The following is a 25767-nucleotide window of genomic DNA, read 5'->3' on the forward strand; positions in this document are numbered from 1 at the left end:
TGTAACATTTTATTTGTCCAGGCCTCACAGATCCTGCCTCGTTTTCCAACACAAACCAAAATAAACACCTGAACTGAACACTGTGGCTATGTCTTTGGAGCTTCTTTTTTAATGTTGAGTGATATCACCTCCTCTAATAACATCAGGGTCAAAAGTTAAATGAAGCAAATTCCTGCGAGTCCATCAGGTCAAAGGTCACATGAGTTAATTTCCTCTGATTTCATGTCTCTTCTGCTACTCCTGGCACTTTGGCAAACAACCTTTATATCTGTGCTGTGATGATGACAATGCACTTTCCAATGTAAATAAAACGATCACACAAATGCATTAATTTAATTGCTGAGAATGTATATTTATTTGTCCTCACATAGATAATCATACAGAAAATCCAAACACTGATCATCGGACCGCTTCCCATACTGAAGAAACCCACATTGCGAAAGATAGTGCTTAATCCATACACAGACACACAAATCAACTTTATTGATCTTATCTCATGGGGAGTTTGATTAGAGATCACCAGTTCAAGTTATTTGTTTAGATATGAAAAAAGCACCCACAAATTCTTCTTATGCATACAAAGTTGTAATATAATGAGAAAAACACGTAAAAGGGAATCTAAATCCAGTAATCCGGTAAACTGCACATAAATGTATCTCATTTCGGGGAGGAAGCTACTAACGTTGCAGCAGGTGTGATGGCTCCTGGGGATAAACTCGTGGGGGCCCTTGTGCCACAATTATAAATGTTCTTTACTCCATCTGAAGGGGCACAGAGGGCCCATCTTTGATGCCTCCAGTGGGGACCGGCGGTGACATTGAAATGACCCTGCCTCATTGACTGGACACACACTGACACGTGTTAATCGAGTGAGGGATTCTTGTACGAGTGGATTGCTCATTGGAACCCAGTTCTAAAGATGCGCATATCCGGATATGCAAATTAGTATAATTTAGTCCCTGTTTTTTCCATTTACAAAAACAAATTGTGCAGGAAGTAAATCTGTGTTGTGTTTTTACTTTGCAAAGCCCAGGTGCGTTTGTGCCCAACGGTTGTCTCAATGGCATCACTAAACCCAGCCTGGCCTTGTTCACTTCCTTAGTTATTTGGTTCACATGACAGCAACATTTTTTTCTGCTTATTAGACCCTATTCACAGAGTTAATCTAACTGTGAGCATAGGTTTAAAGCTGATTCTACTTCTTCGGCACCTCCTAGGAACATCAACAAGTGATTCCAGCCTGGCATAGGCCAATTAACATGTCTGAGTTGTAAATATACACATACATGTAGTTATAAATCGGAGACTGCATATGTAGGACTTTCTCTGTGAAATCAGGCAGAGATGGTAACACTCACCCATAGAATGACATCCATGGTTCCAGTATGTGCTGCTACAGAAACCTAGGGGCCCATTAGGATGACGGGTGGACTTAGTCCGCCCGCCAAACCATTGTGGAAAGGGACTGACCGCCATAAGGGCAGGGGTCCCATGGGGGGAATTAGGATGCACCCGCCGCGGTGGCGCGCGCATCTTGTATTTTTACCATTGCGGCGGGCGGTGCTGAAATGGTAAAAATACATGATGTGCATTTAAAGCACAATGTGACAGGCACCGCGCGGTTCCTACAATGTTGTTCTTTGAAATGCAAGGGGGGTAACATAGGTACCCCCCATGTGTATCCTCCAGAGTCCCTGGGGGCCCGCAACGGGCCTCCGCAGGTAGCCTCCGCATGCAAAGGCATTGGAATATGCCCATTGGAATATGGCTGGTGGTGTCTGATAGACACCGCCACCATATAGAACCCTTTTCCGCCCCGGTCACTGGACGACCGGGGCGGAAAAGCGGCGGACAGTCTTTCCATCTGCTGTGCACCCCCAAGCCATTTTAATATGGCGGGGGGTCATTCCGGCACGGATGGCGGGCGGATCGCCCCACCAAGCCGGCGGTGGCTACCGCCGGCCTGGCGGGGCGATCCACCCGCCATCCTAGTGGACCCCCTACTGAGGCACCTAGTGACCTATCATATTGTGAATTTAACTAAGGCCCTTGGGAGTGAAGTTCAACTCCAGAGAAGCAGTAACTCCCAGTCAGAGGATGGACACGGCTCATGCCCTGTGGACAGCAGAATGACATGTGCAGCTCTGACAATCAGGGTCTAGGGTGTGGAGCAGTTTGATTTGCTCACGTTTTCAGGCAGAGATCTTCTTACAAACGGAGACGCTTAGGGGATGTATATAGTGTCGAATGATCTTATGTTCTGTAGAGAACATACATTGTTGCTGCAGTGACGCAAAGTGGCCAGAGTAAGGTCTTGGCGTAATTTCTGATCAGAGCCGACAGACACGGATGCAATAGTAAACATCAGTGGCAAGGTGTGGCACAGCAATGGCAGAAGCGTTGTCACCTGCAGAGACAAGTGACTCATTGTCACCAAGCCCCTGAAGAGAGCAGCCTGCATGAATTGCAGCAAACATGCTCACTGGCCAATCTCAGCACAGCACTGCCTGAAGGTATACAACACCCAGTCTTAGAACATGGCCTTGTCTCCCTGACATTTTAGCAATGACGACCAGTGGCGCAGTCCACAAATGGCATTGGTTTACATTCTGGTAAGGTATCAACGTTCATTACTAACCTACTGGAAAGCCCAATTGTTTGGCATAGAGCATTAATTGGGTCCTAGGATGACAGCCTGTTAGCTAAGGAGGTTTGTAAAATATAGTGAGTGAAAATGGAAGCTCTGAGAGAATCCTTCGAAGATTTCTCAGTTTTTAAAAAAAGCGCAATCAAAGAATAGCAAATCAATGTTGAGGCGTAGCCCTTACCAAGAAGAAGGTGTGGCTATTTCTACTATTTACTAATGGGGTCAGATTTCACATCAATGTAGATATCAGTGCCAGAGTCGCAGTGGTATGTGCCAAACTCACTCACCGTCTCACAACCCCGGAGTATTTTCAACTCCACTGGAACTGAGATCTTAACCTCCTTGCTCATGAAACAGACTGTGACTTTTGTGCGTGGTGGTACCTTCATCGGCACACTTAACTGTGCCGACTTCCTTGTGGTGGATGACTCCACCTCATCTCTCCTCACTGAGAAAGTGTTGGACACCTCTGAGTCAATATTGGCCACTCCTCCCAATTCGAAGGAAACCCCCACGCTGATTGTAGACTCATTGCTGAACTCAAAGCTATGGGAGATAAATTTCTCATACTCTTTGCAAGAAACAGCGGTGAACTCCTGCACACTGTCTGTGTTGTTGCTGTAGGTATACGAATCTGCCTGGATGTTATCTTCACTCTCTACCTTTTTCTTGTCCCACAGAATCGTGGCGGTCACAGATTCTTTCCCCGGGCGCAGAGGATAGACATGAGAGACCTGATTATTCAAACCAACATCATTGTAATTGGCCATATATTCACCAGCCCGGGCTACAATACACCTCCCTTCTTTATTGGCCCCCTCGTATAGAAGCCATGCTCCTCTCTGGACCCTGTGGGAGGAGATCTTATCATTCACGTGTGCAAACGTTAGATTGCTCTCTTCAGTCAGAACAGTGGGATTACCAGCGGCGTCGGGTTCCTCATAGACTGTGATCTTTGGACTGGTCAGGTCTTCAGTGATCAGCTTCAGAGAAGATGCTGTGTCATTCATTGGAAGCTCAGGATGGTCTCCATCCTCCAGGGGAATGAACAACCCTTCAAAGTTGTGATGCTCGTACATTAGCCATGGTTGCCCCTTCACCTTTGCAGAAGAGATGCAGTCTCCAAAGCTCTCCGCTGCCAGATCCACAACATCTGCCTTGAATGTCCTACAGAGACCCTGGAAGTTGGTTTTTTCATAGACAGTGATGGTGTTCATGGTCATCAGCTATGAAGTTTCCAATGTTTTTTTTGTAGCTGGACCTGTAATACAACACAACAGCTGGTCAGTGGAGAAACATCATGCACGGTTGAGTGAACATTCACAGCAAGACTATAGTTAGATGTCTTTGTTCAGAAAATCGCTTTTCAGACTGCGAGATTCATTTCCTAATAATTTAAAACCCTCACACAGAAAATTGTTGGCTTTAACAGGTAAACCGATGGGCTCAGTATTCATTTATTATGCAGTTTACAAAGAACCCATTAGCAATAGTACGAGGAAGTGACAGGATGGGACAAAAGCCATATGTGGCACCAACATAAAAGTGACAAGATGACTGGAAAATTCCCAAAAGCGCACTCTTGAAATTTAACAGGTGGTAAAACCAAATCGGCCATTGTAGACGTGCAACAGCAGAAAGTGTTCCATTTATAACATTATTTACATCTAAAAATAGCTTCCACTTGTATTTGGGAGAAGTCCAGCCGTGCACCATCAAATAAGCTTGTCCAAGCTATCAACTGAGTGTCATGTATCACTTAATGTTCTTACAGTGTTTTCATCCATATACTTTATTATTTACACAAATGCACCAAGTTTGCTGAATTGGTAAAATTGCTTTTGAACATGAGACAATTGACATAAATGGTACACTGGGACTTGTTACCATCAAATGATTTATTACAATAGAAATTTGAGCATAAAACCGGAGTCTGCCTTATATTGTGATCGAGAACTTTGTCAGATTGTCAATAACTGTGTGTAATTTGGTTTTGCAGGTTCTGATCTGGGATGAGAGCTGATTCTCGGCCTGTTAGATTAACCCGGCCTTGAGGTGAGGTGACTAAGCTGCACTTTGGAGCCTTCAACTTCACCTTTCCAAACTCACACTTGCACAGTCCCCAACGTTCACTAGGGAGATAGAAACAAGCAGATACACCATTGAGACTTGACCGGGGTGCTTCACCTTTCTCTGACCCTGATGACTACTCACTAATGATAACCCATAATCCCCTTTGCTATTGACATTTTCCCATTATACTTTCCTACGTACTATAGTGCCTGGTGGACAGATAGTGCCTATAACCCTCAATTATCTTTTTACCCATCTGCTGCAGGAGGTTGCTCTGCTCCTGGGTGGACCTGATAGACCCTTATTAACTGGAGGGTCTGGAAACCTGTGTCTCTAAGTGGGTTGCGCTTTTGCATTTTCCTGGTTTGACCCCATGAACCTCATAAAAACTTTAACCGCGTTGGTTTTCAGAAGATACTTCCTTCTGTTAGTTACACCTATAATGCACCTCAATAGAACCAACAGACCACCATTAAATGTTTCCGGGAAACTGTGGCTTTCAATTTTTTTGCAGCTAAGCCACTGTTGGTCAAAGTCAGACTATTATTAAGCAGTTGTTTTGGAAGCTGCTCCGTCCTGATACATGCACATGTGGTGTTTCTTCTTAGCCCCATCAGCTCTTACTAACTGGTGGTTTTGGGAAGCTGTATCTTCCAAGTGGTAATGCTGTCACCCTTCACCTTACTGCCACATTATCTACAATCTCACTTTGAAGCCAAAAAGAAACTCTAGGCCCAATTCACAAAGGTAACTTACACCTGAATTTTTAACTTAGAACTAAAGTCTAAGGGCCCAATTCCCAAAGGTAAACTAGGTCTAAGTTTAATTTTGTGAAGTGGGCCCTCAGAATTCATATCTAAACTGCGGCTTGAAGTGTATATATATATATATATATATATTCACTGAAAAAACCATAAGTTTCACACCAGTTATAGTTAGGAATTCGCATTTAAAAAACCTCTTAAATTCACTGAAAAAACCATAGGTTTCACACCAGATAGTTAGCTGGAAATTTTACTGACATAAAACCATAGAAATTCCAACGTTATAGTTAGTTGCACTCACTATAACAAGCGCGCCTGCAATGCACTGCTGATGACGTCACATATTACATCACTCATTACATCGCCCTTTTATAGCCCCCACATCAAACCTAGGGCGTCAGGGGGGGTCTACTCTGCTCCCTTATGGTCATTTCCCACCTCTTGTGTCTCAATCCTACCAACACACAAGATGGCGGCCACTCCGGACTGTTTGAAATGTTGGCAGACACCCGAGAGCCAATCAGCTTTCCGCGCGCGAACTCGCGTAGAGCGCTGGTTAGCGCCCCGGTGCGCGTACCGGAGGCGGCCATAGATATATATATTTTTTTTAACCTAAATTACTCAAAAACCACTGGAGCACATATCTTGAGACATAGCAAAGGCACATCGGGCTACCAGTCCCTACAATTTTGCCAAGTTTGGTGGAAATCCATTCAGCCGTTCGGGCTTAAAGTGAGGTTGACCGCCCTATGGAAATTAACATGGGAAAACACATTTTGGGACCCCCCTTTTATCTCGGCCCTTGCTTGACAAATCCCCCCCAAATTTTCAGGGAAGGACTGGGATGCCGCGAGGCACATTTGAGGAAATTTCAAGGCAGATTCCTCAACCGGCGCTAAAGTTATTCACAATAGAATGTTGAGATTTTGTATTGAAAATAATCCTAACTATAACTACCTACTTGTTTGCACAGGTACGCAGACTCCAATAAACAGCCCTAGTCAGTCTTGGGTATATTCGTGAATTTTTATTTCGTTGCGGTGCAAGCCATCAGACGCGTTTCGGACTTCACGTCCTTGCTCAGTGATGGGGAGTGTTTTTATATATATATATATATATATATATATATATATATATATATATATATATATATATATATATATATATATATATATATATATATATATATATATATATATATATATATGCTACTGGCAGTCGCCTTTAGGTAGTTACAGTTAGGACCTATTATCCATAGGAAAAGCGTTTTTTGATGTGCCATTCTCTTTGGCGCTGCTTGGTGAATCTTTGAATCTTTTTGAAATTTTAAAAATGAATGGTTCACTCAGGTCTACTCCGGTCTTGAAAGTTTGGGGGCGATTCGTCAAGCGGGGGCCGAGAAAAAAGGGGGGTCCCAAAACGTCTTTTCTCAATGTTAACTTCCATAGAAATTTTGAAACAGGCTACAGCTCGAACTGTTGAACAGAATTACACCAAATTTGGCAAAAAGGTAGGTCTTGGTCCAGAAAGTGTGCTTTTTTAAATGGTGTAAATCCATTCAGTAATTCCTGAGAAATACAAAAAATAAACAATCCGATATCTGTGCACCGAGGAGGATTCAGGAACCTTCTGGTGCACAAGCTTTACTCTTATTGGCTGCCAACACTCCAAACCAGAAAGTGTTGGCAGCCATCTTGTGACTAGGTAACCGAGTCACAAGAAAAAGGTAATAAGAAGAAAAGGGGGCAGGGTAGAAATACCCTGACCCCCTAGGCCTGCTACAAAATGCATTTGAAAAAATAAACGCTGTATTCGTGCTGGGTGCGCAAATTCATAACAGAAAATAAAAAATAAATGGAGCGCAGGCTCCTGCACTTCATTTTAAATAGGCCCCCGGGTGGGTCAGGTCCCGGGGGCAATTGTAAATTAATTTGTGGGGGCCTGCCACCTCCCCGGGCTTAGTTAGTTGAATTGCGGGGGTCATTCAGGGCTTTATGAATAAATGCGTGGGGGGGTCCAAAGCCCCCACGCTGCCCCAGGGGCTGCCACCTCCCTGGGGCATTTGTAATTTTGAGGCAGTGTGGCAGTCCCCAGGGCTTACAATGTTTATAAGTGGGGGGCTAGTAACCCCCCCACAGCCCTGGGGACCGCCACATCCTCTGGGCTTGATAAATAAATGTATAGAGGGGTCGCAACCCACCCATGCTGCCCCGGGACCGCCACCTCCCCGGGGCATTTCTAATTATGAGGTGGGGTGGCGGTCCCAAGGGCTTACAATGATTATAAGTGGGGGTCCTAGCAGCCCCCCCAATCCTCAGGGAGACCTCCTCCCTGGGGCTTCATTCATTAATTAGGGGGGCCTCGCAGGCCCCCCAAAGCCCCGGGGACCACCACCTCCTATGCAAATTTAAGGAGGCAAGCCACGTGCCCCCCCTCCTGGAGCCCTCAATGGCCCTGGGGACCGCCACCCCCCAGGGCAGGCTCCTGCAATGTCCCAGGGTGCCCACCCCCAGGACATTGCTGTTTGCTATGGCAGGTTGAGAGTACGTCTCCCACCTTGTCATTGCAAACTCTGCTTTGCGTTTTGGAAGGGAGAGCAGAAAATTTGCAAAAAGCAAAGCAAATTGCTTTTGGGCAAGCAGAGCTCATGTTAGCAGCTACCCTTGCACAAAAGCAATGCAGACTCCCACAGAAGATGGGGAACCAACAGGACCGTGGGGGCGTTGGGGCTCCCCCCATGGTCCCCAACTTGAGGGCTGGCCCCATGGATGGGGTCCCCAAGGCCAGAGATGGCCATGCTGGGGGCCACTCAGCCCCCTCCTTTTTAATTACATGTTTTATTTAGTGGACCAGGGAAGGGGGACAATATGGCCCCCCTCCTGTTTAACTTAAATGTAAAAAGAAGGCCATGGCCCGGGGATGGGGTCCCTGGGGCGAAATTGGCCTTGGGAGGTGGGGGGCCGCACGGCCCCCTTCCTGTTTTTTAATGGGGGGGATGGGGTCCCAACGGTCCAAAAAATGATTGAAAGAAGGGGGGCCACACAGCTCCCTTTCGAACAGTTTTTTTGAAAAAGACGGCATCTTGCCAGAAGCCCGGCCCCCTCCCTTCCCCACTGTGCAAATGTGCCCCCTGGCGCGATCTAAGTTGGGGAATTAAGTCCCCTTGAATACTGAGGGTCCCTGGGGGCCAATTAGCCCACCAGATACCTCCAGTAAGCGCCACAGAGCTGGATTGCAGAGAGGGGGGCTGAGGCCACGCCCCTTTTTACAAGGCGACCCTTGACCCTGAACTCGGCTCAGGTCGCTCCCCATGCCGCACGGCTCCTCCAGTGCACCTCTGACTCTCCCCCACCACTGCCACTGCCAAGAGCTCGCTGTTGGTGCGCTATCGCAGTCTAGGTGATGTCGTACCTTTCTTACTTGCACCTGTATTGCCTGCATTTCTGTTCTGTATTTCTGTGTCTTAATTCATTTTTACTCATTTCTATCCCTTTTGCCTTTCCCTTTTGCGTTCCTGGCCCTCGGTGCCCTCCCCGCTCCCCGCTTCCCGCCGCTGCTCCCCTGCAGCCCCACCACTTATTGAGTGTCCCGTCCACATTGGCTGCCCCGCTCCCGCCTAAAAGCTGCTCCTCTCTCCCACTTAGCCTCTTCTGTAGGGTGCCAGGCGGAGGCACAGTGGACGTGCGCCACGGGCGTGCAGTTGGGGCGCCAAAGGCAAGCCCGTATGTGCCCGTCCACGCCTAGCGCCAGGACCCCAGGACCCCGCGCTTGCCGCAACACCAGACGGCACTACGACTCAAGCACCCTCCACGCACTCGACACCGGACAAGACCACCCCTGCTACCATGCCACCCCGAAGCACACCCAAGGGCCCTTCACCTGCCGAAACTGCAGCTTTACCAGCATCCAGCCCGCCAAACCACCAACTAGAGAACCCAACCACCTCAGATGCATCCTCCTCAACACCCGCTCTGCTCGCAAGCACGCCATCGTACTTTGGGACCTCCTAGACTCTACACCCTCACCACTGCCGAACACATGCACTACTAGATCCACACCGACCCCAACACGACCCTCAGAGGAACACTCATCTACAGACCACCCGGACCACAACTACAGTTCAACGACACCATCGCCGACCTCATCAGAACGCACGCCCTCGCCTCCATGGACTACATCGTCCTCGGGGACCTTAACTTCCACCTTGAGAACAACAACGACGCCAACTCCTCCGCCCTGATTGACAATCTCTCCAACCTCGGACTCAAACAGCTTGTGACGACCCCCACCCACACTGCCGGACACACGCTGGACCCCATCTTCTCCGCAAGCCCCTACGTCTCCTTCAACAACACCATCGAACCCCTTTGGACCGACCACAGTTGCGTCCCCTTCACCTTCCAGAAAACCACCACACACCACCGCACCCAACAGTTGCCACACCGCTGCTGGGGCAAAGTCACCAAGGACCAACTGACAACCACACTCGCCCTGAAACCACCCACCAACCCCATCGACCCAGACACCGCTGCGACCAACCTCAAACAGTGGATCAACGACTGCGCCAACGCCCTTGCCCCTCTCAAGACTTCCACAACCAACTACACCAACAAGAAAGCTGCCTGGTTCACCGAAGACCTCCGGACATTCAAATGCACCTGCTGGAAGCTGGAGAAGAAATGGCTCCACGACCGAACCCCAGACAGCCACACAGCCCACAAGAACTCCACCGGCAGAAACCACCAACTCATCAGAACCACCAAGAGGACCGCCTTCAAGGACCGCCTATACAACAACAAACACAACACCAAAGAGCTCTTCAGCATCATGAAAGAACTCTCCAACCTCAGCTCCAACACCAATGACATTCCTCCATCACAGGTCCTGTGCGACTCCCTGGCCATCTTCTTTCACCGCAAAGTCACCGACATCCACAACAGCTTCAACTCCGACACCCCCACACCCGCCACCGAGACTATCACCCCTGCGACTCCCCCCCACACCAGCCGCCTGACCGCCTGGACCCCTGTCAGCGACGAAGACACCATAAAAACATGAACTCCTTCCACTCCTGACCCCTGCCCTCACCACGTGTTCAACAAAGCCAGCACAACAATTGCGCAATCAACATTTCCTTCGAGACAGCAACCTTCCTGGAAAGCTGGAAGCACGCCGAGATCAACGCCTTACTGAAGAAACCCAAGGTGGACCCCAAGAACCTCAAGAACTTCCTGCCCATCTCCCTGCTCCCTTTCCCGGCAAAAGTGACAGAGAAGATCGTCAACAAACAGCTAACCCGATACCACGAAGACAACAACATCTTGGACCCCTCCCAATCCGGTTTTCGCAGCAACGAAAGCACCGAGACCGCCCTCGGCGCCGCCACCGACAACATAAGGATCCTGATGGACAAGGGAGAAACAGCCGTCCTCATCCTCCTAGACCTATCAGCAGCCTTCGACGCGGTCTGCCACAGCACCTTATCAGCACGCCTCCATGACGCCGGAATTCAAGAGAAGGCCCTGGCCTGGACCACATCCTTCTTCTCCGGCAGACCCAGAGCATCTGCCTCCCACCCTTCCACTCAAAAACCACAGAGATCATCTGCGGCGTCCCTCAGGGATCCTCCCTCAGCCCAACGCTGTTCTATGTCTACATGTCACCACTCGCCAATGTCCCACGACAACATAGCCTCAACATTATCTCCTACGCCGACGACACCCAGCTGATCATCTCCCTCACCGAAGACCCCCACAGTGCCAAAGCCAACCTCCACAGAGGAATGAAGGCCATGGCCGAATGGATGAAGGACAGCAGACTGAAGCTGAATTCAGACAAGACGGAGGTCTTCATCCTCGGACCCACTCCATCAGCCTGGGAAAACTCCTGGTGGCCCACATCGCTAGGCACTGCCCCGAAACCCACCGACCTCGCACGCAACCTGGGGGTAATCCTCGACTCCGCCCTCTCCATGACCGAGCAAGTCAACGGCATCTCCGCGTCCTGCTTCAACACCCTCCAAATGCTCCGCAGGATCTTCAAATGGGTCCCCCCCGACATGAGAAAAGCCAACACCCAGGCCCTCGTCACCAGCAGACTCGACTACGGGAACGTCCTCTACTCAGGAACAACAACCAAGCTCCTGAGACGGCTACAACGAATCCAGAACGCCTCGGCACGACTGATACTCGACGTCCCCCGACGCAGCCACATCACACCCCACCTGAGAGGCCTGCACTGGCTCCCCGTCAACAAGGGGATCACATTCAAACTCCTCATTTACTCACACAAAGCGCTACACAACACCGGACCCACATAACTCAACGACCGACTCAGCTTCCACACTCCCACCCGCAGCCTCCGCTCGTCCAACCTCGCCCTTGCCTCAGTTCCTCGTATCCGGAAGACCACCGCCGGCGGCAGATCCTTTTCCTACCTCGCCGCCAAGACCTGGAACGTTCTCCCTACCAGCCCACGACAGACAAAGGAGCTGCTGGCCTTCAGAATACTTCTCAAGACCTAGCTCTTCGATCAGTAGCAGTGCCCCCCCACCCCCAGCACCTTGAGACCCTCACGGGTATGTAGCGCACTTTAGAAATGCAGTGATTGATTGATTGATTGATTTACACCACTCACCAAACGTGCCTCTTGGCGCACTGCTGGTGGGGTGATGAGGTTCTCTTGTGTCCTGAGGACCTCAGGACACAAGTGGACTTCATCCCACAAGCAGAAGTGTGCCAGGAGCCGTGTTTCCAGAGGGGTGTATAAAGGGGGCGTAGCCTCGGACCACTCTCAGCAATCCAGGTGTGTGGGACTTTCTGGAGGTACCTGGTGGCCTCGTTGGCCCCCAGGGACCCTCAGTATTCAAGGGGACTTAATTCCCCAACTTACAACGCAGCAGGCGGGGAGTTTGCAGAGTGGTGGAGAAAAGGGGGCATGGCCTGTTGCCATCTTTCAGCAATCCCACTATCTGGGACATACTGGAGGTATCAGGAAGGCTAGTTGGACCCTAAGGACCCACAGCAGCAAAGGGGACTTCAAATCCCCATCCAAGAGTGCCTAGGAAGTGCGTTTTCAGAGTGGTGGGGGAAGGGGGCATGGCCTGTGATGAAACCTTAGCAAACCTGATGTGTAAGACTTACTGGAGGAAATAGGAGGAGTAGTTGGCCCCCAAGGATGTCCTTGGGGAACAACTACCTCTATTGTTACCTCCAGTAAGTCCCACAGAGTGGGATTGCTAAGACATCTTCAGAGGCCATGCCCCCCCTTTCTTCACCACTCTCCAGACGTGCCTCCAGGTAGACTACGGGATGGGGGATTAAGTCCAATTTACTCCTTAGGGACTTTGGTGTCCAAGTAGCCCTCCTGGTACCTCCTGTGAGTCCTACACAGAGAAATTCCTGAGTGCTGGTCACAGGCCCAGCACCCTTTGTCCACCACTCTGCAAAGTGACTACTTGTTAAAGAAGTGTTTGCAATGTAATAGGTTTCACATTTGCGAGAGTTGGAGCTATTTACCATGTAAATGTAAACGTTTTTAAATATTGTTTTTTGGAGTGGAGTGGAATGGATGTACGTTGTGTGTAATGGAATGATATAGGTGGGCAGTGAAATTATGTGGATAGAGAGTTTGCGGTATTTATCTTAAAGGAATAATGTAGAGTGGGATTATGTGTTGTGGAGTGTAATTATGTGATATGGTTGTCTGTGTTGTGGAGTGGTAACCTCAGGTTTAGTCTTCCTCGTTTCTATAGAAGCTAAACTATGAACTCCATGCGAGAAAAAAAAGAAGTAAACACTGATGACCACTTCTGGACCCAGTCAGAGGTATGAGCAGGGCCAAAGGAATCATGCAACTGTTTGGCTGCACCGAATTTCACACAATTATACATATAGCCACATAATCCTTCATCTGGTCCCTAATCTGCAGATTTGAGCAAACAAAGCCTTGTTTCCACCGCAAACGGCTCAAATGTTATAACAAATGCAGCAACAAGTGTTACAGCGTGGTGGAAGGCATTTTGCAAACCTAGAATGCCACCTGTTACTTATTGCAAAATGTGGGTGTTAAATTGGTACTAATGGTGTACAAGTCACTCTTGCTTCCTTCTGCGCCTCTCTTGCCTCTTTCCTCATTTCAGTTACTTCTTTATGCACATTTCTTTCTTTTTCTGCACCAATCTTGCCTCTTTCTGCAAATCTCTTCTACTTTCTGAACCTCTCTTGCCTCTTTCTGAACCTCTGTTGCCTCTTTCTGCACCTCATTTGCATCCTGTTGGTATGGACATTGGCTCCTCCTCTGACACCTAGGCCTTGGATGGCACACAGGCTGCCACCGCATTGGTTTTGGAAAGTACAAAAGACCTCAATTGACATATTCTGCGAGGTGTTACAGAGACCGTCACCTGCGGAGGCAGGCAACGAGAATGTTGCATCTATCAGCCAGGACACATAAACATTTGACTCATTTGGCTTGTTGTGTGCTGGGAGAAACTCGACCTTTCATTTTGAGAAGCAAACGGAAAAAATTGCAACACAAAAACAAAATTGACGGTCTTTTGAGCATGCATGGCTTTCAAAATGATTATAGTAGTTCGAACTATACCTTCAGACACATTAGGACTATAGCTTGAGTGACAATTTCCTTTTTCGATTTCTAAAGATTTTTTTTAGAACTTTTTAAACATTGTTTTTAGCACAACAGGAAACTACTGTTTTACCTATTTCCATACCAGTATCTAGTCAGCCTAGTAGTACGTTTAGAATTTAACTATGTCATCCATTCGGAAGAGGTGTGGGTGTTATATTCCATCTATGTACCATAATATAGGCCAAGGTAACTTCATTATCCTTCACCTGTATTCTTCCTACATTACACTTGTAATGGTGTACAGGGACTGACCTTTTACCCAGGTACAACACTGCATTCAGAACGCGGGTTTTCCCTAGTTCGAAATCCAATACATTATGCATGAGGGTTCTCGGAAGCACAGAAGGACTCCTGTATAATATCTATATATAAAGTTCATGCCCAACGTCATCCTTAGGCCTGCAGAGTAATACAGTGAGATGGGACCCCTGGAAAGACCTATGGGTATATATACCTCACATCTTGCTAAGACAGCTAGAGGAGACTGAGACTTCCCATCCGACATACTGGCCAGAAACGCTGAGGATCCTGCATGCAGGCACTCCAGCTCGTAGTCTAACAACCCTTGCAGGGTGTCCAACTCAAGTCCAGGACAGGGTCCCATAGTTTCTCACTTCAGGTAATGGGGTTTACTAAATCCTAGAGGGATTCTTGGCTTAACACCTACACACATGCTAGGTACCTGTAGGTACATCTAGTTAGGGAAGCATAGTAGGAGAACGCATCTTTTCATCATGTGTTTTATTTACTCGTTCTGTATTCATGATTATTGTATGATGGTAGACCTATACTACGAATTCACCTTTATAGTACTGCTAATCATTTGTATCTTATACTGCCTAACGGTTGTTGCAGCTCATCTATTCTATACCAGAATAACAACTGTTCAATAAATACCTATTGAAAGCACCCAGCCTGTTTATTTGGTGTATCAATCTGAGAGGGACTAAGTAAGCATGAGTGACTCAGCGAAAAGTAGTATACTGTTTCCACGGTTCTGAAGGATCAGGGTTGTCATGTTTGATGGTTGCCAAGAACTAGTCTCTCCTTGGTAAGAGGAGATTCTAGTGGCACTGTGAGCTATTTGGTACAAGAGGCTAACATACCCTGTGGAGTGTCCGGAATCAGTCTGACACCAATCCTAAAGTGTATGTTGTCTAAACACACAGATCCTGTATATTTCTTATAGGAGCTAAATGGCCGTAGGCATGTGTGAGGAGCTTGAAGGTGAATATTTTGTTAACTGGGAGCCAGTGTAGTTCTCTGCTGCTGATGAGTGCATGGGTGGATTCAGTAGGAATCCTTCTGAATGTCATTCGAAGTAGGCAGAGCGTGTGGAAGCATGATGAGGATATGACATTGATCTTGAGGTTCATTGTGACCGAGGAGTTCAGTATGATGCAGAGGTTGTGTGCGTGGTCCGTGGGGGTGGAGGGGTTTCCAATGTGCTGGGCCCGCAGGAGCCATCCCAAGCTGAGGGGGTGGGTCCCAAGATGAACACTTCAGTCTTGTCCGAGGTGAGTTTGAGACCACACTCTTCCATCAAGGTGCTGACGGCCTTCATCCCACTGTGGAAGCTGATTCTGGTGGCTATGGGTTCATTGGTGAGGGCGAGCATCAGCAGAGTAGGAGACGATGTTGAGTCCATGGTTCCTGATGATGGCATTGACAGGGGCCTGTAGATGTTGAAAAGAGGGTGGTACCCTGGGGAACTCTGTAGCTGTTCTCTGTGAGTTCTGAGAGGAACAGAGGTAACCTGACTTGCTGTGTTCAGCTGATTCGGAAGGAGTGGATCCAGTCCAGGGCCTTGACGCGTTGAGTCTTTTTCGATAAGGGTGCGGTGGAAGACTCACATACCTATACAACGTCACATATATTCAGATATTCTGCAGACATTGTTTCAGCGATTCACAAATCCATACAGGGACTCTCCCACCCACACCTACATTCATACAGAGACTTTCTTGACCACTCATATACCCAGACAGACCCTCTCACATCCTCTCTTACAGTCATGAAGACACTGTTACACCCATTCACTAAACCCATATAGAGACTTTAACCACACACATACTTCTATATAGGCACTTTTATACCCACACAGACTCTATTCCACCCATTTAGATATCCTGCATACTCTGTTTCAGCCATTCACAAACACATATGGATACTCTCACACCCACACTTACATTCATACAGAGACTTTCTTGACCACTCATATACCGAGACAGACCCTCTCACATCCTCTCTTACAGTCATGAAGACACTGTTACACCCATTCACTAAACCCATATAGAGACTTTAACCACACACATACTTCTATATAGGCACTTTTATACCCACACAGACTCTATTCCACCCATTTAGATATCCTACATACTCTGTTGCAGCCATTCACAAACACATATGGATACTCTCACATCCACACCTACATCCATACAGAGACTTTCACACCCCATCTATACCCGTACAAACACTCTCACATCTACTCGTACACCCATGCAGACACTGTCACACCCATTAAAAAATCCATACAGAGACTCTCATACCCATACTTACACCTGTATAGATATTTTTTACACCAGCTCACATACCCATACATACACAATCACATCCATTCAGGTATCCTACATACACTGTTACACCCATACACAAAACTAGAGAATGTCACCACCCCAATAACACCTATATAGACACTTTTTACACCGACTCACACACCTATACAGCCACTGGACACCCATCCAGGTGTTCCTACAGACACTGTTACAACCATTCACAAACCCATACAGAGACTTCCACAACCACACTAACAGCCATACAGAGACTCACACACTACTCACATACCCATGCACATACTCTCTCATCCATTCTTACACACTTCAGACATGGTTAAAACCATTCACAAACCCACACAGACACTGACATACCCACACTTACACGTATGTAGACACTTTGAAACTCACTTATGTACCCATAGAGACACTGTCAAATCGATTGAGATATACTACAGACATGGTTGCAGCCATTCTCAGACCCAAACATAGACTCTCACACCCATACCTATATCCATACAGAGACTTTCACACCCACTAACATACCTATACATACAGTCTCACATCTACTCTTACACTCATGCAGATACTGTCACACCCATTCACAAACCCATACAGAGATTCTCACACCTCCACTTTCACCCATATAGACACTTTGACACTTTGACACCCACTCACATACACATACAGACACTGTCACGCCCATCCAGGTATCCTGCAGACACTGTTATAACCATTCACAAACCCATACAGAGACTCACAACCACACTTAAATCCATACACACACTCTCACTTCTACTCTTATACGAATGCAGACACTGTTGCATCCATTCACAAAACGATATAGACCCTCTCACACCCAGTACTTCACCAATTCAGACACTGTTACACCAATTCACAAACCCATACAGAGACCCTCACAACCACATTTACACCTGTATAGACACTCTTAAACTCACACACACACCCATAACAACACTGTCACACTGATTCAGATATCCTACAGACTCTGATGCAGCCATACATAAACCCATACAGGGACTATCACACCCACACTTATATCCATACAGACTTTCACGCTCACTCACATACCTGTAAAAGCCCACTCAAACCCACACATAACCCCATGCAGACATTGCTTCACTCATTCACAAATCCCTACAAAGATTCTCACACCACCACTTTCAACTATATAGACACTTTGACACCCACTCACATACATGTACAGACACTGTCACGCCCGTCCAGGTATCCTACAGACACTGTTATAACCATTCACAAACCCATACAGAGACTCACAACCACACTTATATCCATACACACACTCTCACTTCTACTCTTATACCCATGCAGACACTGTTGCATCCATTCACAAAACCATACAGACACTCTAACATCCACTACTACACCCATTCAGACACTGTTACACCAATTCACAAACCCATACAGAGACCCTCACACCCACATTCACACCTGTATAGACACTCTTAAACTCACACACATACCCATACCAACACTGACACACTGATTCAGATATCCTACAGACACATATGCAGCCATACATAAACCCATACAGGGACTATCACACCCACACTTATATCCATGCAGACTTTCATGCTCACTCACATACCTGTAAAAGCCCTCTCAAACCCATGCATAACCTCATGCAGACATTGCTTCACTCATTCACAAATCCATACAAATATTCTCACACCTCCACTTTCACCTACATAGACACTTTGACACCCACTCATATACCCATTCATATATCATACAGACACTGTTACACCGTTTGCCAAACCTATACAGAGACTCTCACACCCATGCTTATATCCTACAGAGAGTGTAATATCCACTCACATACCTATATACACATTATCACATCCACTCTTACACCCATTCAGACACTATTACAACCATTCACAAGCCCATAGAGTCTCACACCTACCTTCACACCTATTTACACACATTTACACCCACTCACATACCTATACAAACACTGTCACACTCATTCAGCTTTCAAACAGACATTGCTACACCTATTCCCAAACCTATACAGAGACTCTCACACCCAGATGTATATCATACAGTGACTGTAATACCCACTCACATACCCATACAGACACTATCACATCCATTCAGGTATTCTATAAACACAGTTACATGCATTCACAAACCCATACAGAGACTCTCCCACCCACACTTAAATCCATATAGAGATTTTCATGACCGCTCACACACCCATACAGACCCCTTCACACCCACTCTTACACCCATACAGCCACTGTTACACTCATTTAGAAACCTATAGAGACTCTCATCCCCACACTTACACATGTACTATATATATATATATATATATATATATATATATATATATATATATATATATATATATATATATATATATATATATATATATATATATATATATATATATTCACTGAAAAAAACATAGGCTTCACATCAGTTATAGTTAGCTGGAGGTTTTACTGACATAAAACCATAGAAATTCCAACGTTATAGTTAGTTGAACTCACTATAACAAGCGTGCCTGCAATGCACTGCTGATGACGTCACATATTACATCACTCATGACATCGTCAGTGACATCACTCATGACATCACTGATGACACCAGCCAGTGAATGTGTGTTTTTCTTTAATATTAATATGTTTAATATTTGTATTTGTAAAGGTTGATGGAAGAATACATGGTTAAATAAGTGTGTAAATGGATGTTTAAAAAAATAAATGATTGGTTAACTGCCTTATTAGGTGTATTTTATTGAATGCATATATTAGCGAGTAACTTTTAAATATTGAAATATATGTATCAGTGTTTCACTTTGTGTATAAGTAGCTGCATGGGTTGGTGACTGACTCACTGTTTGTATGTGTTTTGAAGACAGCATATGTGCAGGACTGTATGGGTGGATGAGTGTGTATATGTGTGTGTTAGTGAGTGAATGACTGCCTCACTATTGTGTTTTTTAGTAACGACATATATTTTAATCTAGTGTATGTGAGTTTTGATGTATATAAGTGAGTATATGTGAGAGTAAGAAATTGTAAGAGTTCCTGTTTAAATAAGTATATGTTTATATAAGTGATTGTTTAAGAGAGTAAGTATGTGTAAGTTTCCTTAGAAGTAAAGAGGTAGTGTGTGTATAGTTTTATATGCAAATAAATGGATGATGTTCAATAATATATTTGCATGTGTGAGTATGTGTGTGAGTAACTTTTGGATGACTGTCGGTGTATAACAGGATGGATAGATGTATCACTCCATATGATGACTGAGTATATGTATGAGGGACTATGTAGAACTGTTTGTAAATGAGTGGATGTGTATATAGATGGTGGAATTACTGAATTGGTTGTTGTAACTGGTATGGGTATCTCCATTTTTTTGAAAATGTTAGTTTCTATTTTTGAATATCTATTTCAAGGGTTACATTACACTAAAAGGAGGTCTCTCACTCTGTCACAAGGATGGTGTCATAAGTGATGTCATGCGTGATGTCACTGACGATGTCATGAGTGATGTAATATGTGACGTCATCAGCAGTGCATTGCAGGCGCGCTTGTTATAGTGAGTCCAACTAACTATAACGCTGGAATTTCTATGGTTTTATGTCAGTGACATTTCCAGCTAACTATAACTGGTGTGAAACCTATGATTCTTTCAGTGAATTTAAGAGATTTTTTTAAATGCTAATTCCTAACTATAACTGGTGTGAAACCTATGGTTTTTTCAGTGAATTTCAAAGGTTTTTTAAATGCTAATTCCTAACTATATATAGGGCCTCAAACCTATGAAATGTAATATTTTTTATAATGAATCCTATATTGTATATTTATATAATACTTTTTTATTTATTTATTCATTTTTTTGCCCTGGTGCGCTCCCGGTGCGCGCCCCGGTGTGCGCACTGGAAAGCGCATTTTTTCGGAGCGCCCCGGGCCGCGCAAGGGTGAGCATCCCGTTAGCGCTATTGCCGCGAACGAAAACATCATGACGTATCGCGTAGCCACGTCCGCGTGGTACGCACGGCGTAACGCACCCGGAAATACTCGAGCGAATACGATCGCGCAACGTAATCATCTGACGCGCTTACGCGACGCGCCCCGTGGTGTGCCCCGTGGCGCTCCCGGGGGCACGTCGTTTAAGCACGTTGGGTCATTTGACCTAAAAAAAAATATTTTTTATTGGTGCAGAACAGTTTTGATTTCTAAATGATGAAAGCCCGGGTCATGTGACCTGAAAATAACACTTTTCATTGGTTCAGGACAGTTTTTTTTCCAAATGATGAAAGACCCCACCTTTTTTCCTTATTTTGACTTTGTCCTTTGACTGAGGAAGACCTGTTTGGAAATCTATCAGAAATATTTAGTACTTTAAAATGGCTACAGTAGCAGCAGCAGCTGGAGCATCTGCACCACCACCACCACCACCACCACCACCAAGAAGGCCCCCACAACATTACATTGGTGGTCAAGAAGAGGAGAAGGAGGAGGAGGAGGAGGAGGAGGAGGGGAGAAGGTGGCTGCCAGAAGACAATACTCCATACAAGCCAAGGCAGCACATTGTATGGGAGTTTTTTTCTATCCCAGAGGGCAAGAAGAAAGTCAATGCGCCCAAGTTACTTGCCTAATCTGTGGCATGGAACTTTCAAGGGGGAACCCTAACAAAAAATATTCTTTTGGTAATAATACCATGATTAGACACATGCAGCCAAGCATTCGAAAAACTATGCTGCCGCAGAGGTGAGAGAACTGGCCAGTAACCCTCCCCAATCTTCAACCACCACCTCCATAAGAAAGCAACCCACTCCATCGGGACCAGAGACAAGGGAGACGATCCCTTGCATACAACCACGGTTTGGGGAATTCAGAATTACATTTATTTTTTGTGGTAAGTCCATCTCCTATGGTGAACAGAGCATAAAGCTCATCCTCCTTGCTGGTGACAACCACAATTGCCCCAAAAAACCCTAATTTTTTCCTGATTATTTTTTGCTCCAGTTGAGCCATTTTCAATTCCCTGTTTTTTGTTTCTCCCCATAAAAATAACAAAAAAATATAAAATAGTTCACAAAAGCCCAAAAAAGTACAAAATGTTCAAAAAACATTAGAAAAATATAAAACAACAAAAAGAAGAAAAAAAAATAGTTCTTTTTAGAACTACATCCAATTTTTAAAAAAAGGCTACATTTTTTAAAAACTCTATCATTCTTTTTTCTCATGGAACGCTTCCCGGTACGCTCCGCGGTGCGGGTACCAGGCGCTCCCCCCGCGCAAATCACAAAAAAAATTATAAAATGGTTCAAAAACACAAAAAAATAAAAAAATGTTCAGAAAAATAATAAAAAAATATAAAACAACAAAAAGAATTTTAAAAAAGTTCCTTTCAGAACTACCTCCCATTTACAAAATATTGCCAAAAATTATTTTTTTTGCCCCACGGGGCCCTTTTATAGCCCCCACACCAAACCTAGGGGGTCAGGGGGGTCTACTCTGCCCCCTTATGGTCATTTCCCCCTTTGTTTTTGCCACCTCTTGTGTCTTGATCCTACCGAGACACAAGATGGCGGCCGCTCCGGACTGTTTGGAATGTTGACAGACACCCGAGAGCTTTCCGCGCGCGAACTTGCGTAGCGCTCTGGTTAGCGCTTATAGATGTATATATATTTTTTTGAACCTAAATTACTCAAAAATCACTGGAGCACATATCTTGAGACATAGCAAAGGCACATCGGGCTACCAGTCCCTACAATTTTGCCAAGTTTAGTGGAAATCCATTCAGCCGTTCGGGCTAAAAGTGAGGTCGACCGCCCTATGGAAATTAACATGGGGAAAACATGTTTTGGGACCCCCCTTTTATCTCGGCCCCCGCTTGACAAATCCCCCCCCAAACTTCCAGGGAAGGACCGGGGCGCCGTGAGGCAAATATGAGGAAATTTACAGGCAGATTCCTCAACGGCGCCAAAGTTATTCACAATAGAATGTTGAGATTTTGTATTGAAAATAATCCTAACTATAACTACCTACTGGCGACCGCCAGTAGGTAATATACATATATATATTTATATATTTTTATATATTACCTACTGGCGGTCGCCAGTAGGTAGTTATAGTTAGGATTTTTTTTCAATGTTAAATCTCAAAATTCGATTTGGAATAACTTTGGCGCCGGTTGACGAATCTGCCTGAAAATGTCCTCAAATTCAAATTCAAATATACTTTATTCGGTTTTTGAGATACAAAACCATAAAAGTTCATAATAAATACAATTTACAATCCAGATAATAATAAAAACATTTTAAATGACCAAAGTACAGTGAGGTAGGGTCCCGGACATAACCTTTTCCACTCCAAGGTTGTGGCAGTATCAAAGGAGTTCGTGGTTAAGCGTAGGAGTTCTTAATTGGTCATTGTTACCTGTCCAGGTATTCATGGAGGAAAACACGGTATTATGGGGTAAAAGTCATGTAGGTCCCATATTGATATTGGGCCGTCTCTTACTTGAGGCGGCCAAGTTTTAAAATAAGGGACAATGTTTTGGTCTCTGAATCTCACAAGTACCAGATCCCCCGCCACATCTTTGGGGAGAGAGCCCAACAAACCCACCCTTCTAACACTCCTTATTGCTCCGTATAGATTACGAGGCAGTGGCCTATTTTTTGACAGCCAAAATTTGGTTTTATTGACTAAGTCATATTGACTCTCAATTTTTCCCGGTGGGAGAGTAGGTACACCCGCAAGGATGCACACGCATGGGGCCGCTTCTGGAGGTAAATGAATAGAGTTAACTTTGTTATGACCTACTCTAGGCGTGGTCGGTTGAGGAAGGGAAACTTTAATAGGATATTTAGTTTTTTTTTGCCCTGAAGCACTAGGGGCATTAGGTTGTGTTTGACACCCTTTATCCTGCACAAGTAGTTTTGAGCCTAGATGGGTAGAAGGTGTCTTAGGGCAATTGGATGTGACACTATGTTTGTCAACCAGTGAGTTTAACTTAATGGCTTTCTCTATCTCAGAAAGCCGTTCCCCTAGCAAGTTCATTTTCTCTAATAGCGGAGCTATCATAGAGCTAACCAATTGTTCGATAAAGGGTAGTATTTGCAGGTGGGAGGGGGATGTTATAGCTTCAGGAAGATCAGCAATCGGTGGAATCATTGGGGAGTTAGCAGTGGATGGGCATCTGCACAATTTTGGGGTTTTGGGGTTGTTTCCGTATTGATTGACATCTTTATTTTTCCTTTTTGCAGATGGGACCTGAGAGAGTTCAATACTTTGTGTGTTCGGGCTGTAGGGTTTGTTAACTAATATGGGAAGATCTAAAAGTGTAGCCTTGTCTGGGAGTATACTAACACTTTTGGGCGGAGGGGGAGTTTCCAGTGTGGCATATTTTGTTTTGCATAGGAGGTTTAACTCGTCTAACAGGGAGAACGTTTGCCCAGTACCAGCTTCACTGGTTGTATGGTCCCCCTTGGAGGTCATGGTGGTATAGGGATGTAGGGCCGAGATATATGAAAGAGTCCACAAAGTATGGAAACGGAACGAATAGAGGGGGTCTTTACCTTCTATTTAGAAGGCCTACGATGTGCCAGCCAAGGGGGGTGGCCCGTCCCGTCCTTAATCGGCCTTTGAGGGCCGTAGAGGGCCCGCCCTTTGCCCGGGCTATGTCCCGCGCGCGTCCCGCGTCACGGGATTAGGAGCGAGATTTAAACACTACAGGCGGGGGCGGGAATGCCGAGGGAAGAGGCAGCAGCTGGGGAGCAGAGAGACTGCTGGTCCTCAGAGTCCCTCGGCATGTGATGCAGACTCGGTCCTTTCCCCTCAGGTAGCCCCACACAGATTCACAAGCGCTAGCAAAGCGCACGGGTCCCACGTCGTCCTTTCAGGCCAGCAACTCACTGTCAGTCAAGTATCTGGGACACCAGATAGAAAGAGGGTCAGAAGAGTGACATCCAGGGGGAGGGAGATCAAAGGGCTGGTTTCATCCGCAGCTCTGTGTTCCGGCCCTTCGGAGTAAGAGGCTCTCTCGCTCGGGACATCTGCCGGATCTCTCACCAAGAAAGAGTAATGTCTATTAGTTAAGACCGAACAATCGAGCTTGTTGTGGCAGTTTTGACTGGAAGACCTCAAGAGAGACCATTTAACAAGTTAGCTCGTTGTTACTTGTCAAAAGAAAAGAAAAACTTCTGAAGTTATTTTTCGCCTAGGTAAATAAGAGTCAGCGTGGGGAAGCAAAACGAGAGAGAGACTCTGTAAGGCTGTGAAGCTTGTTTCAGAGGCAGCCCTTCCCACTGCAGTATACCGAGACTTTGCCAAAGACTTCAACGCAGGGCAACGCTCAGCTGCTCTCAGCCATTACAGGGCTCCTTTTGCACCCTTAGCATCAGAAGCATTGGGGAAGCAAAGCATGCTGGATAATGTAGTCCTGGCCCCCAAGGAAGGGAAAGATGCTTCAGTTCAAACTTCGCAATGCCCCAAGTCAAGTGAGTGCCACAAAAAAGAAGAAAGACCCGCTTTTTTAAAGAGTCAGGAGCCTTGAACAAGCGTACGGCTCGTGCCACTCTTCTCGCACCTCCAGCTGCCTATGCTTGAGTCTGCCGCCGTAAATGCTGTTGCAGCTATTGCCCCACGCTTGGAAAGACTCACCCACCGCCGAAATCAGATGTCCAGAATTGATGTAGCTGAAAAAATGCAGTCTCTGTCAGGGTGCTTGCAAGCAAGGCGTTGGTCAGCAGGACTCGGGCTCCGGAGGATACGCTGCCAAAACTACGCTTTCTCTGATTATTTCAGGTCTGACCTACTGCTGCTGCTCCGAAACGCCATCTCATCGAGGAAGCCTGGAGCACCATTAACGCCCCCTACAGCCGCCATCAGCAACACGGGAGGGAGGAGCAAGCCCGACCCAACACAAATGTCCTCAAAATGGCCTTTCGGCGCCCCGGTCCTTCCCTGAAAAGTTTGGGGGGGATTTGTCAAGTGGGGGCCGAGATAAAAGGGGGGTCCCAAACCGCGTTTTCCCCATGTTAATTTCCATAGGGCTGTCGACCTCACTTTTAGCC

The 25767-nt window shown here is 46.1% G+C and overlaps 1 pseudogene across 2 annotated transcripts in view; it reads right to left on the reverse strand.

Moving 5' to 3' along the window:
- Window positions 1-327: 327 nt before the first annotated feature.
- LOC147700839 (epidermal differentiation-specific protein pseudogene) overlaps window positions 328-25767 on the reverse strand; it is a 109886-nt pseudogene continuing 84446 nt past the window's right edge. For both annotated transcript variants that reach the window (XR_015297410.1, XR_015297411.1), the window contains one exon: window positions 328-3908. The product of XR_015297410.1 is annotated as an epidermal differentiation-specific protein pseudogene, transcript variant X1 (transcript). The remainder of the gene's footprint in view (window positions 3909-25767) is intronic.

The sequence above is a fragment of the Lissotriton vulgaris genome, chromosome 7 (assembly GCF_964263255.1).
Source record: "Lissotriton vulgaris chromosome 7, aLisVul1.2, whole genome shotgun sequence".
Lineage (NCBI taxonomy): Eukaryota > Metazoa > Chordata > Amphibia > Caudata > Salamandridae > Lissotriton > Lissotriton vulgaris.